We start from the raw sequence: 12521 nt of genomic DNA, 5'->3' as shown, positions 1-12521 counted from the left end.
TTGATGCCAAAGCAGGGCAGGAAGAACATCCTTAATGCCATGGCTTTGTTGTATGACTGAATTGTCAGATTTCTTAGCCCCCAGTGGAGGGTCACAACAAAGCTCACTCTTCTAGTAACAGTAACAAAACACCCAAGACACCTCTGAAGAAAGGAACTTTTTTACTCTGACTCAGGCCAGGTCCCTTAGGCTTTTTCCTGTCAATGTCGTGGCTTCATGCAGATTTTATGCCGAGCTTTAAACCCATAAATACAACACAAGGCAAAAAACAGCATTTGTATTTCCTTTTGCTATGTGTTCTTCATAGGTAAGGACTATGAGCATTTTTCAGCTGTATCACAAACAGATTTTGAAAAATGGACTTTGCATCACCTAAACAAGAAGGCAGGAAAAAATGAAACTGTGCTTACACTTTCAACAAAGTTCTGTTTCCTCCCTGTAGGATATCACCAGGAATGGGATGATGATCATTTTCACTTTGTTGTGTCCAGCTGAGGCTAGAGCCCCATCCCTGTGGCAAACTGCCTGAAGTAAAAGCCTTTTAGGAGGGGTCAGATACACACCAGTTCCTGGAATCCATTAAGACTTCTATATTGATGTGGTTTTGGCAATGCAGCTGCTTCTCCACAAAAAAATTTGTCCAAACAATATCCCTACACTTGCCTGTATATGGTGAGGTAGGGATAAATACATAAAAAAATCAAAAAGCTTCTCTGATGAGAAACTAAAAAGCCTTGTATTCTTCATATTAGATCTTCTACCTGAATGTAACATGAGCTACATCACTGCCTGGAAAGAGATTTTAACATCTAAAACAAGTGATACGAAGCTCATTTTCATGGTCATGGCTTATATCCATAGCAATATTCTTTCACACTGAAGTATCAGTTAGCACATTGAAAATTTGTATTGGAATATAAATAAACCACACTATTATCAACTAACATTTCTGTTATGGTCTAACCATTGTCTGGAGAGAGAGATTTTAAAACTGTCTGCTTTTACCCCTTCCTGTTACCAGTAAGTCCATACCACAATAAAGAAGTCATTATCTTTGTGGCTGTACGAAGTAAATGCAAATAAGGGTTATCTCAGCATTCAGGGCTTCTACCTGTTCCAATTTTTTCTGCCTCATTACAGCTTGAGAGTCCTGTTTTTCTCTACTGTGAAAGTCCTTTTTTTTAAAAAAAAATTATTTATATAGATATTCTGTGCTGTAAAGTTCAGTTACAACCACAAGAGAACAATGTACTTCCTGAAAAGGACTTGTGCAGAAATCAATTATTTTTGTTCAAAAGAACAAAATGAGTGGAAACAAAATGTGTGGCAGAGCAGGCCTTCTTACACAAATGACGAGAAAGGGTTCTGAGGTTTCTGGGAAGATCAGGTGCTCTTAAAATTTGAGTTTGGTCTGAGTTCAGAACAAAACTATACACACAATGATAAACCTTTTTCCCTTCATTTCTCAAAAAACAAGGATTCCAAGAAATTATATTTCCTCTGAGGAAACGCCCCCTGCCTCCAGGAGCTTGATGTTTCTGAAAGTTTCAAACCCTCAAGGATTTTACTGAGTATGCCCCTTGCCTGCTGCACAAACACCTTGAATCCTCCACCCCCCAGCCCAGGCTCCCCAGGGCTGGCCATGATCACCATCCCTGTCTCATCCCTGCTCCCTGCTGGGTGCTGATGGATTCACCTGCCACAGGAGAGCATGGCCCTGCCAACCTCACTGCCAGTGGAGCAGCCCAGCCCACAGCATTCTTCATGGAAGCAGAAAGGATGCTTTTCTGCTCATGTTTTAGCTACTGTCATTTGTGAATATACCTGGTTTTACAGGTTCCAGTAATTTCCTAAATAAAAATTGGCGCACAAAACTGAGGGAAAAAAACCCCAGAATACAGCTATTCGGTGTGCATGAAGATGCAAGAACATGATCAAAAGAGCACAGCTGAACAGAAAATGAGTATTTTGGGTATTTCTCATTAAGATTTACCCTTTCACCAGAGAGGTATAGGTTTAGGTTATGATGTGAACTCATTAGCCCTGGCATCATATCAAACAGAAGTGGAAGCCAAAATCTGTAAGGTTCCGGGATCTGCTTTAGTCTCTTATGGGGAGTTTTTACAGAAGGCAGCAATTTCCTTACATAACATTTTATCCTTCTAAAAACAGTAATACAAAAACCAGTGAAAACCACTGGACTTTTTCACTGGCTCCCTAGGGTTTATCCTAAATTGTCAAGTAACTGTCCTGTGAGGAAAACAGAGAAGACAGAAACCAGACTTTTTCACTTTGACTCTTTCAAAAGAAAAACAGCTACCAAAAAACCACTTCTGTACTAGCGTTTCTCTTTGGAAAGAACTTTTTGCCTAGTTATAATTGATTTCTTTATCTGAAATCCTTGAGAAGCTCTATATATTGTCAACTTGAGTATTCATGATCTCTGCATGCAGGAAATATTAATTAAATAATGTCGTCACAATGTTTAAAGTCACATATATCTTTCCAGGAAATGAAAGCTTTCCACAGAAAAGTCAATTTTCTCCCCACACGAATCAGCTGACCATGGCGTGTCAACACCAGCACAGGTAATCTCCCTGTACTCCACTGTCCTTCCATCAGTCACATCTCACCCATCCTCCTTTGTTCTCATCATCCCAATTTGACTTTCCCTCTCAGCACCTGACTGAATGAATATGCATGCAGGAAGACAAGAACAGTCCCTCTCTCTCAGCAAATCTGAGAAGAACAAGCAGAATAAACTGAGCAGCTCTCTGAGTTTTGGGTTTTGTTGTCACACAGTCCTCGTCCCACTCACGTCTGCTATTGCAGGCACCTCGCCCACGTTTAACACTAGCAGGTCTTTCAAAAGAGACACTGAAGAAAACATTTCTTTATGAAGCCTAAGTGACTTCAGAAGGCAAAATCTGACTCGGGCTCTTAAAGTGCAAACGCAATTCTGAAAACTTCAGTCTTTTCTTGAGATGGATTTATGTATGTAAAGTACTTGGCATCATAAAACAAGCAGAATTATACAACTGAGCAAGAGCAAATTGCATAGTTAGATAAAAATAGCAGTAAATATAACAATGAAACCCTGTTTTCAGAAAAGAGCTCTTGCCTTAAACAGGGATTCTTTCACAACTTTATTTAACCATGGTCAAGCCTGAATTCCACACAGACATTTTCAAGATAATGTGGCCTGTTACAGTACAGCTTTACATAATTCCACAATCAATAAAGAAAAATAAAACCACATCACTTGCAATCCATGGGACTTTGGGTAAAATATTTTTGGGGAACACAGAGTTTTACCCTTCTGTAACTTTTTTCACTAACAGAGCAAAGGTAGACCAAAACCTAGATTTACCTTGCATAACTCAAAACAATATTAAGAAATAGCAGCCACAGTTTCACAAAACAAATAGGGTTGGATGGGGTTTTATTTCTTCATATTCTTTCCCTATGGTAGAATCAGTTCAATTTCTGACATTAAAGGTTTATCTAACATTTTCTTAGACAGAATGATGGGGAGTATAATTTTTCAGGCAATTTGTTCAAATGACACCTTTAAATAAGAAAAATGAAAAAAAAATCTTCCAGATGTGACTCTTTACCAGTCTGAAGCCTGGAACTCCTGTTTAACTCATCCTGAACAGAGATAGTGAGTTCCCTCCTACCTAAGGCCTCCAAACGTTCTTCGTCTCCAGTTTAGACAAATTCAATCTTTTTGAACTACAAATATTAAACAAATACTACCACAAATCAAGTACTCCTGCAAGTCAAACAAACTGTGAAAGAGTTATTTTGCTCTTAATGACTTTAGAAATTCTAAATAAATAAATTATTGTCTTACCTGACTTTAATATACATTGAATTTCTTCTGTCTCTTCTTACTGAATGCATTTCTGCTGTAGGATGCCAATACAAACATCTGTTATACTATTACACCTATTTCTTCTTTTCTTTTCTCTTATCACTAACAAAGCTATTTTAGAATATTTGCTAAAATATTCCAGTTCAAAAACCTGTTTCATTACTCATGGAGCACTATATGGCTGTTTCACTCACATGGCATCACAAATGCTGGAGTATCATCAGAGGCATTTTCCCAGAACTGACACATGGTTTGCAGCACTGAAATTCGAATTTATATGTACTTCCCCTTTAAAGAAAGGAAAACTGCACAGAATTTTTTAAAATATTAAGTACTATCCAAGAAGAAGATGGAGATGAGTATGAGGGAAGCAATAAGTTGTTTCTATATTAGCAGCCTGATCTGTTCCTGTTACTCATCCATAAGATTAATTTTCCATAGTGGAAAAAACAGGTAATCTGTCTTAATAGTGCTTCTTGAGGCTAGCTACATGAGGAGTTCTGATCTGTACCAAGGCTCATGCTCTGCAGCTGATCAGACAAATGTCCAATTCAGGATGGCTCCAATATGGCACAGATCTCCAAAGTTCTTTGATCATGCAACCCAAGTAAAAAAAAATTTAAGCACAACCTCTCAATATATGTATGTTTATTTATAAGTAAGTTATGTAGATGTACTACTGTAATAACATATTATGTATATTATAAAACCAACAAGAAATAAGAATGAAAAAAGATGAGATAAAGATGAAAGAAACCCTACTTTAAAACCTCATATTTTTATTTATTTGTTAATGGTACAAAAACATATTCTTCCTGTACTCCACTGAATTTTCTTTTGCACTCTTTGGGGTACAGACACATTGTTTTGGAGACAACTAACAAAGAGATCACATAAAGTAATGCCAGCAATGCCTACAGGATCCTTAGACCTCTACTGTTCCTGTAAAATCCATTTCTATGGTAAAGCTTCTTCCCAATGATAACGTTTGCATTTTTTTCTAATTTATTAAACCAGAGAACTTCTCTGCACTGGTAGTAGTGCCCCAGGCTAAACAGACCAGGTAAGAATCCTTCCTGACTGGTGCAAATGTCTGAGACTAGGAAAAGGTTATCCTCTTTGAGGTCTAGCTGGGATGTTGAAAGAAATTATTACCTCAGGTATTCATTTGTTCCCTAACAGATCAATTGTTTAACATGAACTCCTCTAAGGAAACATTATATATTAAGCAGTAGAAGATAAAAGCAAAATAGATTGGAGCAGTAATATACATAGAAGCTTTCATAAAATTAGCAAAAATGAAAAAAAAAATACATATGTCCAGCATGGCTTTGTTCACGCAAACAAGAAATACAAGAACCTGAAAGCATCAGAGGTGAAAATATTCAGGGTGAGAAGTAAGCTGGGGCTTTCCAAAAAGCAGAAGTTAGAACGCCTGATGATTAAAAACAGTACATACTCAGAGTCCTTAATACAGAGTCAAAAGCTCAATGTTAGTTTTAGGCGTATTCGTCTTGAAAAAAAATTAGAAGTACCTGGTAAAAATAGCAGTGCTAATAATAATTTCCCATAATTAATGCAGTTCTGAATTAGTAATACTTAGTAATGTTCTACTTGCAGATATGTCCCTCTCTCTTCCATTGGGCTAGATTCTATGCTACAGCACCCATTCCTAGCACTCCTCATACCTCTTCTTTACAAGAAATTTTCCTTGCTTTGGTGAAACATCAAAATTTGCAGCCAACTTCCTGCATAGAGAAGTGTTGAGAGGGAGATGGAGAAAGAACAAAGCAAGTTTTGTCTTTCTGCTGTTTCTCAGATCTACTTTAGTGCTCAATTTATGTGATTTTTGAATCTGGCAGCAGTGTAAAACCCAAAGTCACATGAGGAAGGATTGACTTCAATTGCTCAATATAGAATTCAGTGCACTTACAAGTGCTGGCTGCAGCAGACTGAAGTGTGGCATGTGCTCCAGCTCCCACAGTTAAAGAAGCTGGGCTGTGCATGAGAGCAGCAAATACTAACAGTTACTTTTTCTGCTTGTGGTATTTACACTCCAGACACCAGAGATTGGTGCAGATGATAACATCTTAACCTGAGGTAGTGACTTCTGCCTGACTCTGGCTGGAGAAGGCATGGGGCTAGACTCCCCATGACCACAGAAAAAATCAATTAGGTCAGCCAGGCTGGAGCTGGCTGACTGGCTTTAGTCTTTTGTGTGGGAAAGGGCTCATAGGAAGTGTTTCACTGACAGATCAGCAGATGTGGTTTTGGCATCCCTGAGCCCAGCAGGACACCTGGACTTTTATCTGAAATAAAATACCCAAAATAGTTTAAGCCAATGTGAAAAGAATTGAAAAACATTGTATACAAATGAAAATCCTCCCAAGTAACATCACATGGACTTAGACTCATCACCACGCAGGTTTTAGAATATCCCTCACTAGGTTCATGCCCCGAGGTAACTGCTGGCTGAACAACAGACATCACAACAATTGGGCAGTTGAGGTGCTAACCCAATTTTCCTTTATCTTTTAAACTCATCATTTAATAAACACTACCACATTTCTGGTGCCCAGAGCCTGGACTGAAAAGTAGAACTTGCTAGAAATCAAACACCTCAGGTTTATAAGAGCGAACAGTGGCTTCTGTGTTAAGAACATCCTATTCTGACTACATAGCAAAAATGTGCCCTGAAAATTTTGGTTTTTTTCCCCTCTGGGCTGAAATGGGAAATGAGTTCAGGCTTCCCACCTCATCTGAAGAACCCCATAAATCATGAAGGTCCTGTGATCCTCCCACTGAAAGGATCTTAACAAAAAATCAACTGTTTGATCCTCAGGTGGGAGAGATTCAGCACTCATCTCCTGTAGAGAGCTGAAATGAAGATCTCAAATCCTTAACTGACTTCAGTCTTGAGAAGTTTCTCTCCTCCCAATTGACTTTTAAAAACCTCACCTGGTGAGGTGTTTGACTCCCTTCATGCAGGTGTGCCTATGGGAAGCAATAGCTTCACACTTAAAATTTAACCACCACCATGCTTAATTATTTCAGCCAGAAAGTCTTTATAGACAAGTTTTTTCAGGGAAAGAAATTCTGTTTCAGTCTGTTGCACAAACAGTTCAACAATCAAATTGATTTTTTTGCATATTGTGTAGTCACTATCACCTGTCATGAACTTGGATTTCGCAGGCCTTGAGAGTTTATCCTTACTAAGATGCTCCCTTATTCTCAAACTAATGTGCCATATCCCTAAAGTCGCTATTTCAGTAAGACACACCAGAATGCCAGTGAAAGAAAGCTAAGTGGAAAAAGGAGAGTTGAGCTGAGAGTCAGGGTAACTGCAAACATCTGCCTAGAACAATACTTCCTTGCAATCCTCTGATGAGAAGAACTTGGTTAAAAAGAGTCATGGTCCCTGAAAAAGTGATTGTGATCACAGGAATGATATCCATATTTGTAAAGAAAATAGGGACAGCCCAGCTCTGTGGAGAAGGGTGATAAAGTTGTAGATAATCACTGTCATAGAATTTAAATCCTCTTACAATACCATAATCCACAATATGCAATTATTGTGGCCATTGTGTCATATATATGTACAATATTTAAACACATCATGGAAGCACAGCATGGTTTGGAAGTGACCTTAAAAACAGTTTAGTTCCAATCTGCTGCTACAGGCAGAAACACCTTCCACTAGGCCAGGATCTTCAAAGCCCAATTCCACCTGGCTGTAAACATTCCAAGGGATGGGGCATCCACAACTTCTCTGCTGCAAACATGCAGCCCAGGACACGTTTGGCTTTCTGAGCTGCAAACTCACATTGCCAGGTTGTCCAAGCTCTCATCCACCAAGTCCTCCTCAAGATTGCTCTCAATCAATTCTCTGCACAGCTTGTATTTTTGCTTGGGATTGCCCTAATCCAGGTGCAAGGACAGAAGGAAAGAAACATTAAAAAAAAAAAAAAAAAAAGCCATCCCTCAGCTCATTAGGCAAAAGCTTTCTAAAAGAAGTAATAAGTGCTCTGGAATAGTAACAGGCTTGTGAAACCAGAGAAATATCACTGAAATCTAATGGAGATACCCATGTATCATACCATCTCTGTTTGCCAGCAAAGGGTCAAGCAGGCAGTTGAAGCTAAAGATAAAAAGTTTTCAGGCTTTGCAGCTTTGCCCAGACAGATTTATTTCCCACACAGTCTTTCAAATAAAACCATCTGGCTTGTTATGATGCCCTTCCCTTTTTATAGGTCAAAGGATCTTGCAGTCATGACATTTTCCCTTTCTAAATCATACCTTATGGTTCATAATTAGATCCCCTTGTACTAACCTAAATAACTTTCCTTTGGTGCAAAGCTTGCTGCATGTGGTTACTGCATACCAAATCAGTAGTAAGACAACAATTAAACTGTGGTGTAAGTAGATAAAATACAATGTTAAGTTAGAATTAATCACTTATTTTATACTTAAAATTACCTGATAAAATCTTTTTATTCTCTCCCTGCTTGCAGAAAACTGTCACTTTATACAGGACTGATATATTGGAGATAACTACTGCCCAAAAATATGAAATATATGGCAACCTCCCTTTTCCCTCTGTCTTCTCTATTACTGCTAACAGAATAGAGAAGTGCAGGTTAAATAGAAATAATGAAAAAAATACTTATTCCATCCAGTCATTGCACTGTTACGAAAAATAGTTCGCCTACAGTGATGTTGTGGTTTTGCAGCCAGAATACTGGAAACTCCCAGGATTTATGTGAGTGTCTAGACATGGACAGAATAAGTAAATTCTACACAGATATGGGTGAGACTTTTCTGTGGTGCAACTCAAAATAAACTACACTACACCTGAGGCTGATGTCACTGTACCAGCCTTATGTCTCCTTAGTTTTACATTTTCTGCTGCTTCCAGATGACACAACAGTACCTGAATATCTGCTCATTTGTGGCAAGTTCAACCCCCTAATCTTTTTGAGAGCTTTCAGTCTCTGGCTGGAAGTTGTTAGCTATCCAATATTACCCAACATATAGCACTTACATGACTTTCAGAATTTTATTCTGACTACCCAGTCTTTTTTTTTCATATCTAAGTTGTGTCTTTACCTGATGATATACCTGGGGAGGGAAGGGAGGAGAAATTTGCAAATTAATCTTGGGGTGACTTGTCATTCTGCAGCACAGAATCACCAGACACCTGAGGACTTTCCATACAAAAACTTGAGTGTCTCTCTCAGTTGAAAAATGACCTTAGGAGAAAATCACTTTTTATATATACAGGTACAAATGTGTTTATAAACAGATTGATGTATAGTGATGGATACAAAATATACAACAATATAAAATATACATATACATATACATGTATATATACATACAAACACACACACACACACATATATATATATATATATATATATATATATATATATTCATGAGCCAGAAACAAACTTAGATGCAACTTTGTCACTGATTTAGGCTGCCTAATGTTCAACAGTCAGTCTACATCTCAGTGTAAACTTAATATCTGGGAATAGAAATTACAAGAAGACATTGTTTAAGATGTAATTAATGAGCCCTGGCAGCACATTCTGGAGCTTAATGACAGTACCTGCCTGCATGAAAAGAGCAGTGCTATGTGCAAATCAAGTGTGACCTGGCTTGGTCATTCTTCCTTAGTTTAGCTTTTCAGATTTCACAATCAGGGCCTGGGAAATGAAAGAAGGATGCCAGGAGCAGAGTGCAAACTCAGCAGAGCATTCTGCCACTGATCCCCTGACATCCCTGATGAGTGTGTTGGGAAGCAAGGCTAAGCTACAGACCCTGCTGCTGAAACATGGAATTCATGCCAGTCATTTATACTTATGCCAGATCTACCAAAATATCTCTGGTCTTCTTGAATAAGGTGAAAATTTTAGTGGGCAGGGCATGCTGAACCTACAGAGGAGATCTTAAAAGGTCTGCTTAAAAAGTCTTGTCTTCTTCAGAATTGTAATTCTTCAATTTTAATAATACAGTTTTACCTCTTTAAAAAACTCAAGCTCTTGGTGGTGTCAACAGTTGTACTTGAAATTAATCTTTTGGAACTTGTCAAGAGAAATATCCTGCTGAGGAAGGTTAGTGTTATTGACCTGTTGCTCTTTTTTTCTTCAGAAAGGCCAACAGCCCTTCCCTTTAACTCCATAAATTACTAAGAAAATTTTTGGATGTAAAAAATGTACATAAAAGCATGACATACTTTCATGATTAGTATCAATCTGTAACATGCAATACTATGGAGGAAATACTTAATTTTCAAGTATTAATTTGAATCCAATTAAAATATTTTCCCCTAAACAAACAATAGAAAAAAGTAGGAAAAATCTAAGTCTTTTACATTTTGATTTATTTTAAGTGATAGTTCTTGAAATCTGTCATTATGTGAAAACATTTCATGGATGCATGTATAAAAACTGAAATAACCAGCAATGCATCTGACAGCACAGTACTAAAACTTTTTAAAAACCACATCATGCTAACAAGTATAGTACAACGTGTCTTAGCAATTAAATCCAATTTTTATGTTTTATAGGCTACAGCACACTATAATTTGACCATACAGTTCATAAACCAACAGCACAACAGATGCCAATTCTGCCTCAGTGAAAGCAAAAAGCAGAAATGTTGCCATTTCTGTTTAGTGTGAGATAGATGGCAGTGGGTACAGGCACAGAGACAAATTAGTAGAAAATTATCTGCTTTGCATCCTACACAGTGCTTCAAGGCTAATTCTCTGCCATAAGGCTGTGCTAGAGAGAGGGAAACTGGATCTTTATCTTGTCATATTCTATTGCTTTAAGCAGAATGGATTAGTTAGACCTGTAGAGAACTAGGCCCAGGAAGGGATAATTAATTCTAGTTAATTGAAGTTGCCCTACTTCAGCATATGTATTACTTCTAATGTTATGTGTTGTTTCCAAGGCAGATGGACTGTCACACCCACAAACTTCACTAACACACACAACAATCCAAACAAGAAAGAGCAGAGCTAATGAAAGGAAGTGGAAATATTTGTGGAGCTGTTCCTTACCATGGGAAATAAACCAATGTATTTCAGTTTCATTTCTCTGTTCTTACCCACTTAGGGATTAATTTTGTTTTGTGGGGAGAAGCTATTTAGAGCCCAAAACCAACATTGTAATGTCTATTCAAGTTATGCAATCTTTTCATATGATTCTTCTGTGCTCTTGCTTCCACTTCCAATTTCCATTCATAAACTGTTCAACTGCACAGTGAAGCATTCAGCTTTCCCTCTGTGAGAGAGAGAGAGATATTCCCTGATCAGCAACAACAGAAAACCAAAATCATATTCAAAGGAACCACAGGGTGCAACATACTCTGTTTCTAAAAAGATATGTACCATTCCTGGAGTAGTAGCAAAGATTTAGAACACAGGAGATAAATCATCAGAGATACAGCTAAGTTTTAAACTATACAGAGGTTTTTTGTGGTTTTTTTTTCTTCTTGGTGTGTTTCAGAGAGAAGATGGAAGGAAAGGAAATTGAATTATACTGGGTTGGTGGTTTATTCTATTTTATGTAAACACCCATATAACATGCATTTCTGCACATGACCACTAAGGTCAAGAAAATGATGCATTTCAGGAAGAACAGAAGAAATACAGAGATAGGACTGTGTGTAGTTGGGAGGATTATATTCCCTTCCAAGAAAGGAAGAATGATCTGTATTCTGGAATGAATGCAAAGCCTAGTATTTGCTGTTTGTAGCCTATTTTAATTGTTTTTAGAATAGATCTCTTATATGTAAGTAACAACCACTCCCTCTAGTGAACTTTTGTGGGATTTGGCGTTTTAACTACTGAAGGTACAGATGAGAGTTTATAGGTAGAAGTGACATCTTCCCTAAGACTCTCTGTTGAAATCAGGTAGAAAAAAGGTAGAAGCTTTTAGAAATGACAGATGGTTTGTAAGGTCTACAGCACAACGTATTTGACAGAGTTGGAGAAAATCAATGTATTACAATAAAAAACAGATTTACATGCACAGTGGCACTCAGATACTGTCCCTTAGTGATGTTTACTTTGCTGGTTCATCCTTCTGCCTCGTTGGTGCCATATTTTTGCTTTACTGACCTTTACTTCAGACTCTGAAAGCCAAAGGGAGACATTTCATTTACTCATTTATAAGTATCTCTCTGCAAAATAAAAATGGGAATAACACATCTGCCCAACAGAAAAGCAGTTTACCCTTTCTATTCTGCAGTATTGGTGCTTGATTACGTATTTTAAAAGTTGTGTACATTATCAATACTTCCTCTTGCCCATCTAAATATAATGTTTGTAACAGTTCTTTCGAGTACATCAGAAAAATAGTCTGTGATAGCTTTTAAAGTTGTGGCTGATGTCCTGTAATTAGTAACCTCAATGCTGGTATTTTGTAACTTTTCAGAGCACTGTCCTAGTCTTTTAGTTTAAAATCCAGAATATTGATTTCTGGCACAGTCTGGACCAGTGGGGCCATCATTATGCACAGGATTCAAGATCATGGCCATACGCAGGGTCTCCCTGCACTGCTACTGAAACTCCCTGGAACACATCTGGCTTAGCTTTGCGTGCTCCCAAGGGCAGCTTTGCAGCCCAAGGTGT

The sequence above is a fragment of the Erithacus rubecula genome (genome assembly GCF_903797595.1).
Source record: "Erithacus rubecula genome assembly, chromosome: 1".
Lineage (NCBI taxonomy): Eukaryota > Metazoa > Chordata > Aves > Passeriformes > Muscicapidae > Erithacus > Erithacus rubecula.
Note: the sequence above shows the minus strand (reverse complement) of the source record.